The sequence below is a fragment of the Aulonocara stuartgranti genome (genome assembly GCF_965226115.1).
Source record: "Aulonocara stuartgranti genome assembly, chromosome: 18".
Lineage (NCBI taxonomy): Eukaryota > Metazoa > Chordata > Actinopteri > Cichliformes > Cichlidae > Aulonocara > Aulonocara stuartgranti.
In genome coordinates this window covers 32,063,180-32,076,526 of record NC_138954.1, presented here as the reverse complement: position 1 = coordinate 32,076,526, position 13,347 = coordinate 32,063,180, and the positions used below count along the sequence as shown (strand labels likewise).

The 13,347-nt window shown below is 40.5% G+C and overlaps 1 pseudogene across 1 annotated transcript in view; it reads left to right on the top strand.

Annotated features, from left to right (window-relative positions):
* Positions 1 to 13,347, top strand: part of LOC309694281 — a 129,699-nt pseudogene that overhangs the window by 104,509 nt on the left and 11,843 nt on the right. Inside the window, exons 9-12 of the transcript XR_014280785.1 lie at positions 129 to 237; positions 3,495 to 3,554; positions 4,212 to 4,468; positions 8,966 to 9,025. The product of XR_014280785.1 is annotated as an uncharacterized misc_RNA (transcript). The remainder of the gene's footprint in view (positions 1 to 128; positions 238 to 3,494; positions 3,555 to 4,211; positions 4,469 to 8,965; positions 9,026 to 13,347) is intronic.

Genomic DNA, 13,347 nt, shown 5'->3' with positions numbered 1-13,347 from the left:
TCTACTTGCATTTGGCTGCACTATAAAAGCCTGGAAAACACTCCTTATGCACACAGCAGTCATACACAAAGTCATACACGTAAAATTCAGGAACACAGCTGTTTATCTCTTCTTTGGTTTTTCTTCAGACTCCAGAAAATGGGGAAAAACGTCCACCTGTGCCAAAGGCCACGCCCGCTCCCCGTACAACTGCCAGTAAGAATGGCTCCTCTGCAACTGCTGCAGGCAAGACTGCAGGTACGAGGATACAGTGCAGCATCAGTTCCTTTGCTGCACCTGCAGCATATCTGACTGTACCGGTTTGCATGATATGAAATAAGATAAGATAAGATAAGATAAGATAAGATAAGATCACCTTTATTAGTATCTCAACATATTCTCTGCAACAGGAAACTTCACTCGCTGCTCTAGCTCGAACAGTGACTTGCATTGCACACTGGCGCTGCTCCAGGCTGCATCAACAGGCTAACTGAATTGCTACCATATGTTAGACTTAATCAGATTCAAGTGCTGGCTTTTGAAGAGCCCAACTGGTATTTTTGTCTGCACATGACAAACAGTATCTCACCTCTCAGAGCAAGGGAGATATGAGCTTTTTGTGTGTACCCTCACACAATATGATTCAGTCACCCAGTTCACAGCAATAGGTGTTATGTGCTGTAGGGTTTATGTTTTCATTTTAGCTGCTCCGTGTGCTCCGTTACTCTTTGAGACTTTTGCCCCAGTGTCAACAGTTATGTCCAAGTCCATGATGTTTCTGTCACCTCATAGCAGTATTACATACTGTGGCTTTATCAAAAACTGTACATACTGTTACTGGAAACTCATGTTATGCAGTTAACAAACTTCATGTCACCAGAAATTGTTGAGTTTCTGTCTGATTTTGCCTTTAAGCAGTCAGCTCTGCAATATTGTAGAAAAATAAATATCTATGGGCAGAACATATCAGTTAAATAATCACATCGTTGCCAATAAAACCTAAAAGTAGGTGTGATAAATTCAAACTACATCATATAGAAACATATAATATAGTGATAAACAATAGTCTACACTCACAAAGCTTAATTAAACACAATATTGACAAAACATTTTTAGTTTTAGTCTTTGATTATTTGATCAGTCTGTAAGTCAGCTGATTTGGTTGTCGGGTCTGTATAATCATATCTATTCTAAATGTATTTTACTTTGCCTAAATATTGCATGTAAATATAAATATTTGAAATACTATAAAAGAAACTAAAATGATCAAAACTAATCCCAAAAGTAACCAAAACCAAACGACACAAAAAAAAATGTGACAAGTTCATCCAAGTTTTCTTGTCTTTCGGAAATAACAAGTAAGAAAACAACTCTACAGCAAGGTAAGAATGGCAGAGCCGTGATTTAGCACTTCTAAATTTACCGTGTGTTAGTACGGTTAACAGTTTTCTGTAACATCAGCTAGACAGGAGGTGACAACAGCAGTGATTGTACATGTCTATTCTTCACTCTCTTTATAGCTTCGATTTGGTGTCCACAGACTTGAGAATAAACAAATAACTCATGAGATGCTGAATATTGACGTCTCAGCTCAAGTTAGTCATTAATGTTGTCTGTCATATTATTGGATCATTACTATAATTTAATGTGAAAAGAAGTGTCCTATTCAACAGGGTGTTTTATATATATATATATATATATATATATATATATATATATATATATATTAGGGGTGCAACAATACACAAAATTCATGGTTCGGTTCGATACTTTGGTGTCACGGTTCGATATTTTTTTGATACAAAAAAAGTTAATGCCTTTTTCATTTGTCATTTATTTAAATTATAAATATATATTTTCACTCAAAAGTACAGTTTTTAAATTTAATGTTGCTGAAACAACAAAATAATAAAATAATAAATCGATCTGATCGAGAAATCCCTCATCTTTGGAAAAGAGAGTTTATTACAGAGAAATGTCTCTTTCCAAAATAAAAGCTATACTATACGCTTCTTCTGGGCTATATTCTCAGCAGCATATTAAACATATCAGGTCCCCATAAGGAGAATCATGTGCTAACGGCTGTCTAAATAACTCGGGTAAAGTTTGTAGCATGCGTGCTTGTTGTTTTTGTCTGCTTTCACTTGTCTTTGCACTAGGATGATGTTGGTGCAAATGTGCAGTCATATTCGTTGTGTTCCCACTAGTACTGTCAGCGTTAATCTGAAATGACGTTAATGCCACAACACGGCAAATCTTCGTTAACGAGCTACCGCGGATTGCCCAGTGCGTGGGGCTAGACAGCGTCAACACGTTAACGAGCAAACTGCGTTAATGCACTAGTTCCCACCCATGTAATTGAGCATTGCGTGGCACATCCGACATACTGTTTTGTCCATGACGCGCTTACCTTCAGGGTCATACTTCACATGAAGACCAAAATAGTTCCAAAGGCCAGATCTGAATGTACGGAGCTCCGCAGGGGATATGGGAGAAGAAAAAAAATTAAGACGGACTTTTGCGAGATCTCGCAAAACAAACTCGGGATCTCGCAAAAGTTTTAGCTGCATTCTTCGGAGGCCGCCAGCTCGAAGCCAACCGGGAGGTCGAGGCACGATGTGCCGGGAAAGCGGTGTTCCCCCCAGCTGTAGTAGGTCTCGACCTCCCGTTAGCTTCGAGATAGTGGTGTCAGATCTCCGAAAACGTCAGAGCACTTTTGCAAATATGTGATGTCTTGTAAACCGAGCAGGTATCTGACAATTACACAACTACATTCACGCCTCAAAATATCTTAAAAGTGTATTTTGTGACCCAGAAAGAGTAATATTACAACTAAGTAGCTTTGTTGGATTTCAACTTTTGCGAGATCTCGCAAAAGTTTTCCGAGTCCGTCTTAATTTTTTTTTCTCCCATGTCCCCTGCGGGGCTCCGTATGAATGAGGGTGGGGGAGGTTCAATTTGCCATGTTGCAACGAGCTTAGCTTCTGTCTTGCTAGCTTGCGCTGCGCTTAGTGGATCAGCGCTCGACAGTGCAGCCTAGGCGGAGTAGTCGAACGCAGATCCACTGAGCTCTCAACACAGACAGCATCGTCAGAAGGAAAGTTGATAAAATAAATTAAAAATGTTGTATTGTTCGATACATATGCGTACCGAACCGAAAGCACTGTATCGAACTGTTCAATAGCGATACGAGTATCGTTGCACCCCTAATAAATATATATATATATATACTCCTTTCATGCTCACCTTTCCACTCTTTTTACTTAACCTATTTCCCAGAGGAACCCACCCGAGGGATTAATAAAGTTCTATCTAATCTAATATATATTCTATATTCCTTTTTTCCCTCTTCTTTCTGGAGCATTAAAATAAGTACCCTAACTCCTCACAACCTTAAGCCTATTTTTGGAATGGCTAGAGGGGCACCACCTGAGGCTGGAAATGCCTCATTATTTTTTTTGTATTGCTACCTAAAAATTATGGCGAAAAACCTGTTTTCTGTTTTCCACTTACAGCCAACAAGAACGACAAAACTGAGAGCAAGACCAGTGAGGCCAAGAAACCCAAGACTACACGTAAGAAACATAAAATACTTAAAATAACAGGTTAATTTTTTTTTTTTTTGGGGGGGGGGGGGGGGGGGGGATACACAAACTACACAATACACATGTTTTCATGCAGTTGTAAGTTAGTTTCACAGACCTCAATGACTACAAAAGCTCCTTGGGTATTTCCAGTACTTCTTCTACCAGTCAGGTCCCTGTATCCACTTCAGGACCACTTTGAGGTATTTTATCAAAGCAGGGACCAGCATGGTAACACAAAATTCTGGGCCCAAACATGGGAGAAGGTTACCACCAAAATTTCAGATGCAGCCCGAAAATTTTGTCCTCCATGATTTTATTCAAACACTGGCAGAAGTGTCACAACACTGGTAGAACTGGGGTAATATAGAGTAATAAGTATGTTAGATTAAATAATTAAGCGACATATTTTATTGTATAAGCATTAAATGTAATAGAGAGAAAACCCCAACAATCAGACAAACCCTGTGAGCAAGCACTTGGCAACAGTAGGAAGGAAAAACAATGCATACTTTCATAAAAAGTAAATGACATAGTGGTAGGCTTTTACATTTTCACAAATTTTACTATATTATACTAGAATATAAATTATTATACTATTATAGTGATATATAAATTATACTTATTATAATTTCTGTTTCTCTGTAGCCCGTCCTCGCCCAGCCTCAACCGCCGCTCCTGCTACCCCGGCTGCTTCCACCAATGGAGAATCCAGTGCCACTCACCGCCGTCGGGTCATCACCAAACCCCCTGTGCCCAAGCAGACTCCCCTGGATAAGAAACCAGCTGTTCCCCGTGCTCCCCGCACCCCCCGACCCATCAATGCTCCAACACCAGATCTAAAGAACGTCCGTTCCAAGATTGGTTCCATTGACAACATCAAGTACCAGCCTGGTGGAGGAAAGGTAAGACAAAGAGACAGCACAAGAGAGTACTATGAATAATTCAGGAAAGTGATGTACCTGTCAAGATTCATGAATGAATGCTTTTCTTGTAACAGCGAATGATTTGGCGATGGGTGGTTTGTACTTTAAATAGCGCATGTGTGTTATACAGCATAATAACATGAATTAATTCCTTTACTCTGGGATTGAGATTGGATGTCAGAATATATTTAATTTAACCTCTGCATATTTCATAGTTAATTTACAGTTTTTCTTTTTAATTCCTGGTCATTCTGAAACAGATAACATTTTTTAAATAGATAAAAGTAGTGTTGAAAAATGCTGAATTCAAAGTATTTCAAGTGTTTTACCTTAACTGTATAATAGGTCCTGGTACAAACTCTCAGAACAGCACTGCAAATCTTTCTCGCAGTAGAAGTGGATTTCCTGAAACATTGTAAATGTATTCCTGGATCCTCATAATTCTGTACAAACAATGTCAGTGCCTGGAGTGCAGAAACGATCAGATGACTACATGCTCTGACTCTGCGGAATACACTGGATTCAGTTATATTTGCAGTGCCGTACAGCAGTGCCGTTGGCACGGTGCAGCTATGGTTAGACCTACAGTAGAGAACACTAGTAATCAATCAATCAATTAAAGCTTTATTCGCCACATGCAGGTTGCCCTGCAGTGAAATGGGTAAGTAAACAGTCTACCAGCCAACCCAGGTGGCCTTGCATGGAATGGGAAGGAACAGACTCAACACAGTGGTTATCAGGGTGTTTTTGTTCGCCTCCGGCCTTGAGCCCACAGCTGGCACCGAAGGGGTAGCCACATCATAATGGTGATTTTTCTTTTAGAAACAACTCATGAGAATTTCAAGCTGTTTTTAACACTCCGACACTGGTCTCTCAATCTCCCATTGGATAGCTGCGAGTTTCTCCATGATGTTATTTACCTTCAATTCTGTGGTCTTTTCAGTCTTTTGCTCACAGAGCAGATTCTGAGACCTCACGACCCGCGTGTAATCCAGAGGTGTTGTTCCGAGTGGATTCTTCCCTGATGTAATCCAATATACGCTCAGAGGTGTTATTCTGAGCCTTCACTGCAGCCGTTAGCGCCTCCAAGCTCTTAACCATGCTGCCTTCAGTGAGCCCTTTCTGAGAAGCCGCACCTCGTCCCATCGTTTCAATCCCAGTGGGCAGCCTTGGGGGAGTTTGAACAGCCCGTTCCGCTTTCTTAATTTTCCAGCCAGGGCCAAGCCAGCTCCGATCAGCAAGAACCCTGTTATCATGGTTCCGAATAGGTAGATATCTTCAGCATCTTCGATCGACAGTCCCGCCAGGCACACGATCCTGCATGTCTGCCACCCGTCCATCGTGTATCCGGCAGGGAAAGTCCCTCCAGGGCACTCGGGCTCTCACGAGCCCAGACTTCTCGTTGAGAAAAGGGTGTCAATAGCATTCAGAGACCAGGTGATCAAATCCATAATTCTCTTTAGGTTTTAGAAACAGACTGTGAGAGTGTGTTCCAGGAAAGTGAAAAAAGCACGAGACAAGACAAGGACATAAGAAGCTAAGCAGGGAAGATAAGGGAGAGGAGAAAAGTGCGACCGCTGAGAGCCAAACGAGAAGAGAGTAAGAGAGAAAAGCAATCCTCACATGAGCTACTGAGTGTATATAATTTGACACCATTTGAAATAACAATAACTCAGAAACATGTCACTTCTGCACTGTGGGCATTTTAAAGGGCGTGTACATGTTAACTGAGAAAATAGCAACTTTACAACTCTATATTCGTTTTCCAGCGTCCTTCTAACATCAATCTTTTAACATATTCCTCTTTCTGAAATATCCAGTTTTTAACAGCATCTTGCTGCAATGCAAATGTTCTGACAGATGATGTTCTATCTCAGAATGACATACAGAACAGGAAGCATGCATGCTACCTGTATTCCACCACCCTAAAGTTGCCCAGCATGTCATGACATGGATCAGAGACATGACTGTGTTGTCCGTCTCCCTTCAATGTTATGTGACAGTGTGTCTAGAGGAAGGGGTGTGCCGTCGCTTTCAATCACAGGCATCATCCTCTCTCTGTCTGCCCTGCCATGTGAAATAATGTGTCCACTCTATCCATTATATCTTCTCTATTGTCCGTCAGAGAGTGGTTTTGCCTCAGAACAATATTGTGCTGAGAAAGTAGCCATTTTGGAAAATGTTCAGGGATTTTTTTCTTTCTTGTTGGGAGTTATTGAGAAGTTTGACGTCTCTCTCAGACGTTTTGAGCTTACTAAAGCTCGAGCTGGAGATCAATTGGATAGGCTTGGAAAACAGAAGCAGGGAAATGGCTAATATGTGTTTTTTTACTTGTGAATGTTTTCTGTTTATGCACAGATAGTAGAAAACATGGACGTGGCTTCCAAATATGAAAAAAACAAAAAAAGCTAATGGGGAAGTGCCTCACGCTGTGTACGTAAAGTGCTCTCTATCTGAGGGCCAGCGGACGGTGATTTGCTGTCTGTTTACAGGTTAACAGGCTCGTTCACTTGTTTTGGTTCATACTGAATAAAAAATTAAGTCACTTTTATAAAACTTGGTCATATCATGATTCAAAATCGAGAATTATGTTTATTATAAAATCACAAGCTAATTGGCTAATAACTTGTCATTAACAAATGAGTGTTTCGCACCTACAGCTCCTGGTGGCATCGTCTTTTGTTTTGCAGCCATGAAAATGGTTGATGTCGCACTAGCTACGTCCGTCGTAGTATTAGCTAAAGAGTAGCAAAATACAGTCAGGCAAATTTACATACGTGCACACACAATGAAATCGGAATAAAATATGTTTATTCTTGAGCTTCAGAGGTTCTGGTAGGGTTGAATGCTAATAACTAAGCTAATGGGTTCAAGCTTTATGTTGATCATTCAGATAATCGGGGCAGGGATAGCTCAGTAGGTAGAGTGGTGGCCCCATGATCGGAAGGTCGGGGGTTCGACTCCACTGAACGGCTACCCTGAGGTACCCCTGAGCAAGGTACTGTCCCTACACACTGCTCCCCGGGCGCTGCATTGGTGGCTGCCCACTGCTTCACTGGGTGAATGGGTTAAATGCAGAGAAACTATTTCCCTATGGGGACTAACACGCACACTGATCAAGAACGTCTACTTTGCAAAATGTTGAATTATATTTAAATGTTCTCACAACTAATAGTTGCATTCCTCATACACTTGTTGACATTTTGTCCACTTGTTTGTATGTTTTTGTGTTTCTCTAGATAGTCAAAGTTAATTTGCGTTCTTTTGCACTAACTACATCGGTTTCATTTCCATGTGTCTGTAGTGACCTTTTCTGAAATTGCAGATACAAAGTGTCTTTCTGTGCACCAAAATAGGTGCACAATGATTAACAAATATTTATGTTAATATCTTCCTTTCACATCCATTACTTTCTCCTGCCTGGTCATACTGCAGTGTTTGGTTGGGTGTTGTTGTATCCAGCATAGACGTCGCCACTACTCCCATTCAGGGGAACACAATCCATGCACCTTTTCAGCAACGCTTAACTTCCACAACCTGTAGCGTTTAGTCATGATTGTATGGCCAATTAAAGTTAGATTACTGTAGAAAAGGAGCTGTTGCTTTCTGTGCAAATAGTTCTGTGAAATTGCCCTGACCTTGTACTTTTCTGTGTGTAACAAAAGAGCAGTCGGAAGGGAAAATATTGCTATGAACTGTACTTAACCGCTCCATTCACTCTTTCAGGCATTGTGTTTCACAGGAGCATCTTCCCTGCTTTTCAAAACACGCTTTTACTCTTTGAAAGCTTCTTTACACAAACACATCGGCGCCCTGCATCGTAATTACTGGCACTGACTCATTCAGTCTTTTGTGATACTAAATTGCTTATGTTTACATTTTCTATTCAGGAGCAGTTTATGTGACTAATAGCCTTTCCCACCTCAGTATTTAGCAATAATATCAGTGCTGTTTATGTGAGCAGTGGTACACTCCAGAAATGTGACATTTGATTTGTTGTTTTCAGACTGTATAAATAAGCCGACACTCTTTTTTTGTGATGGTATTTGATTAGCTTTTGTCACTAACAAAAGAAAAATGTTACTACATTTGTACTAATGTCATGTTTTAAAAAGGCTCCATCTGTTCCAGTTTTCTACCATCTGAATGCACAATACTCCTGATCTTCATGCTAAATTGTCCCAAAAATAAATTCTAACATTTAACCGGTGCCACTACTATCAATTGATTAACCAAATGTGTGGGTGTATGAATAATATTATATAATTATATAATATTATTCATACACCCACACATTTGGTTAATGTATTTGGTTCTTCGGCTTCTTTTTTAAGTAGCTCTAACATCCATTACACTCACACAATTGGTCCAGGCATTTGCATTCTTTTGATCACACCCATGTCGTCCACCTCGTTGTGGTGTAGCATTTGGTTGGTTGGAGGTTGTATTGACCAGGGGTGCTGGTTGTCTCCTCAGGTCTCTTCCACCCCGAACAACAAGACATCAGACCCCTCCACCCCTGCTGCCAAGGCCAGAGTGAGTCCTTGCCATTGACACCTTCACACCCCAGTACATTCACCCTTCTGTATGCATTCATCACAAGCACCACCTGCTCAACATCTCGAACAACACTCCACCTTGCTGTTCATTCCTACATGCACCTGCATATTCTGTCTGTTGATACTAAAGCAGGTTTCATTGTATGGTATATTTGTAAGAGACAAGTATAAAAAACAACAACTCTAAGACTAATTTCTAACACCAGTACCTTGATTAATAAGTGTAATTGTTTAAAATCATTATTGGACAATATCATATTATGTCATTATTGCAGTTCTGGACAGGCTCTAACTGCGTTATATAAAGTTTTAAAATCTCAAATTTGCTTGGAGTAAACAGTTCAGTGCAAAGGGAGTCTTGTAGTGTCTGACTCTTTCATGCAGTATATTCAGTGTGTTTATAATATTCTAGTGAAGTCTAAGAACTTGGTATACTATTTTAAAATGTTTAAAAATCCCAATGATTTCTTGGCTTAACTTGGATTGCCTCAATATAGAGGCTTGTAGGTGCTTTAACAACAAATCGTGAATAACCAAGAGGTTATTCAGGTTCAAGAATGAGATAAAAAAAAAAGAGAAATGGCAACAGAAAAAGGATGAATCTGTATGCAAATGGTAAGCAATGTGCAATTTTATGGCGTTATTTTTGTGCCACTATTCTGAGCGCACATAAAAAAAATTGCAGGTGCAAGTGTTGCATTTTGAGGAGAAATTTATTTTGAGTAAAGAAAAGCTAAATTTGAGTGAACAAAATTCATTGCTGCGTGCAAAAACTGTATTTCAGTGTTTGCTATTATCCACACACACACACAACAGCAGCCCATCTCGCTCAGTTTTTGCATTTGCGCTTGCTCGCAATGTGTTGCTCGCGCTCTCAACATTTCTGCTCGTGCACGCTCAACTCTTTCTCTACATCGTTATATTTGTGCCACAAAACCAGCCAATCACAGACTTGGATGCAAAAAAAATCTGATTGTCTGTTTTGGTCTCCAACCAGCTCGAAACGAGGCAGCGGCGGAGGAACACAGAGTGGCGGAGTTTGAAATAATACTCTTTCTGGGTCACAAAATAAACTTTTAAGATATTTTCATGTGAGAATGGTGCTGTGTGAACTTCAAATACCTGCTCGATTTATCAAGACATCACATATTTGCAAAAGTGCTCTAACGTTTTCAGAGTTACCCGAGGGCGGCTGCTATTGTGTGTGTGTGTGTGTGTGTGTGTGTGTGTGTGTGTGTGTATGGATAATAGCAAACACTGAAATACAGTTTTTGCACGCAGCAACACGCTGCTGTCAGATGCATTCGTCAGCAAATGTGGCTGTGTTGGTCACTCTTGCATGAACAGCCTACCCAAGCTACCCTACCCAATCTGTGAGCGAACCGGTCCAAGATCACTACCTCCAGAGAGCCGTGTGTGGTTCTTCCACATGCTACTGAGCCTCCCCCCGGTTGTTAAATTGATAAATTGTCAGTATGTCTTGTTTTTTCAGACTTCAATCACCCAATCCAATAAACAACACCAAACAAGAGTCAATAGCAGAATAAGCTGTCTGGCTTTGTCAAGTTTTTCATGGGTGTGACACACAACCCAACTGCTGCTCTACCCACAAATGCTTTGTTCTTACAAATGTGACACCATTTAATGGGAAATAAACAGGCTTTCCATTGATATAAGATTTACTGCCAAGAAGCATTGTTAGAAACAAAGAAATAATCAACCAAACACAAATTCACTTACTCTTTGTGCTAAGATTAATCCACTGCAATGAATACAGAACATGGGTAGTATAACAGAGTGTGTACCATTAGCTAGAAAAGCTAGAAGACATGATATGTGTACAAATACAAAATGCAAATTAATCTCACGCATTATCTTTGGCTGAAATTGATGTTGCATTCTTTGAAATGTGGTCTCCTCTCATGGATAAGTGTCACTTGGTTGCCACTTTTTAGCGGTAATTTACTAAAATATTTTCATCATCCTACTTCTTTATCTAGCATAGCATGAGAATCATTAGAAATTAAGGAGACATGATGAACGAGAACCATGCAGCTGCTTGAAATCAATTAGGATATTTATGATGTGCTATCTGTGAGGAATACAAACTGAGGAGTCTGCTGCTTTTTGTCTGTGTGTTTGTGTGTGTTCGTGCTTACGCATTAAGTGTATGTGCACTCACTGCTCAGTGAGTCATCCTTTGCTGGTGCCACCTGCGTCATCATGCCATTTTCATCCTGGAGAAGCAACACTAAGACAAAGACAGAGAGAATGGAGGAAGGCGTCTTAGGCTTGCTGCAGGGCTTTTTTACAATGCAGCGACAGAGCCAATCAAAGTGATATCACACAAACAGGTTGGTGTTAGCTTATATAGAAGCAGGACAGGGTGGCTGCTTTTGATTCTTCATCATCAAAGTGGCTTATCTGCAACATCTTAAAAGCTTTGACTATTTTACCTGAGAACGTTTTGGACACACTAGTGAGTCCAAAGTCCACAGTCCACAGTCCTTAGGTTGTGAAAAAGATGAAGACATCAAAGGGCAGCCTATTATTTCCATTTCTGGCTCTATATTTTTATTTTGGGAATTTACTAGAATAGCTTTGAATGATTCAAAATTCAAAATAATCCTTCTTTATCATATACTGGACCTTGGTGCAGCCCCTTAGTTTCTCAGCTGTCTGCAAGTGACAGATCATTGAAATTTGCTGTGTCGCCACGGCCATGCTTTTTGACGAAAACTCAAAAACTCCACATTATGACCCAGGTTTGTAGTTGAGACTAACCAAATATGAAGTTGGTCCTACAAAAAAACAAGGAGGAGTTGGCAAAAGTATAACAGCATGAATAATCTCCTGAAATGCCATCTTCAATTCAAAGGGCAAAATTTCATGAGTTTTCAAGCAGATTAAAGGCCTCAAAAAGCCATTAGAAGTGATTACACGTTTCATGCTCCGGCCATAATGATAGTAGTTGGATTAATTCTTATTAAAAGGTAATTAAAAATTAAAGTTTATTTATGAAGGGTATTTTTTCAAGTCAAGTGGCTTTATTGTCATTTCAACCATGTGGTAGTCACAGTGAAACCAGACAGCATTCCTTCAAAATTACGGTGATTTATATAACAGGCAGTCAACACAGGGAGTGCAAAAAAACAGTGCAACACCAGGCAGAACAGAACAATCCCACATAGCAAAATTGGTATGGATCGGATCTGGCCCACACACCGCAAAGAATGACGGCCTTTTGGTGGCCCAGATCTGGTTTGCCAGATGTGGCCCACACATGGACCAGCAGCAGACACACTGGTGGTCCTGTGCCCAGAACAGTTTCAGCTCTGGCCCTAGATGTCAGCCTAATATGTACCTTAATCAAGACATGTAATAACAACATGCGCCAGAATATAATAGTGGAAAAGTAACATGAAGAAACTCTGTTCAGACAATGAATGGATTGATTCTTATATAGCCCTTTTCACTGTCCCAGATTACTGAAAGTGCTCTAAGCAACATGTCACATTAACACACTTTGTCTAAACTGAGTGCTTCCTAACTACATTCATACTCTTGGCATGCAGACTGGAAGAGCCAGGGATCTTACCACTACCCTTCCGATTAGTAGGTGACCGGCTCTACCTCCTGAGCTACAGCCACACAATGGTAAACATGAGTAAACCCTCACTAGGTTTTGGATAAAGTTTACACTCACAAACCTGTCAAACCTGCATTTAAAACGTTGGCTACCACAGCAGTATAGTATTGCAACATGGCATTTGGGTCTTCTAACTAAAACAGGAAAATAGGAACATAACTAGTGCCATCAATGCCAGACCTGGCACACATCTGGTTGACATGCACCAGTCAGTCAGAAGTGCCAGCTTGATGCTGGATCCGGGCCAGACCTGTTTTCTATGAGCCTGGGCCACATAAACCAATCCACAATCGGGCCAGATGTGGCATGCCATCACATAAATGGTGCCATCTATGCCAGGCCCATATCTGGATGACATATGTCTTACCATGCCAGAAGTCAGCCAGCAGTGCCAGCTTGATACCAGATCCGGGCCAGACCTACTTGCTACATGGGATAGAGATACAAGACAGTGCAAACACAACAACAATTTAAACATGCATTTCACTGACAGAAGTTTCACTGACAAATGCAACTGCATGGCAGGATGCTGTAAACGGACCAAACTTCAGTCAGGAGAACAACTGAGATAATCCATCCACAAAACAAGGTTAGTCATTAGTATACTGCTGCATGGGCTGGGCTGTAGTTACATCACAAGGGTTTAAAAA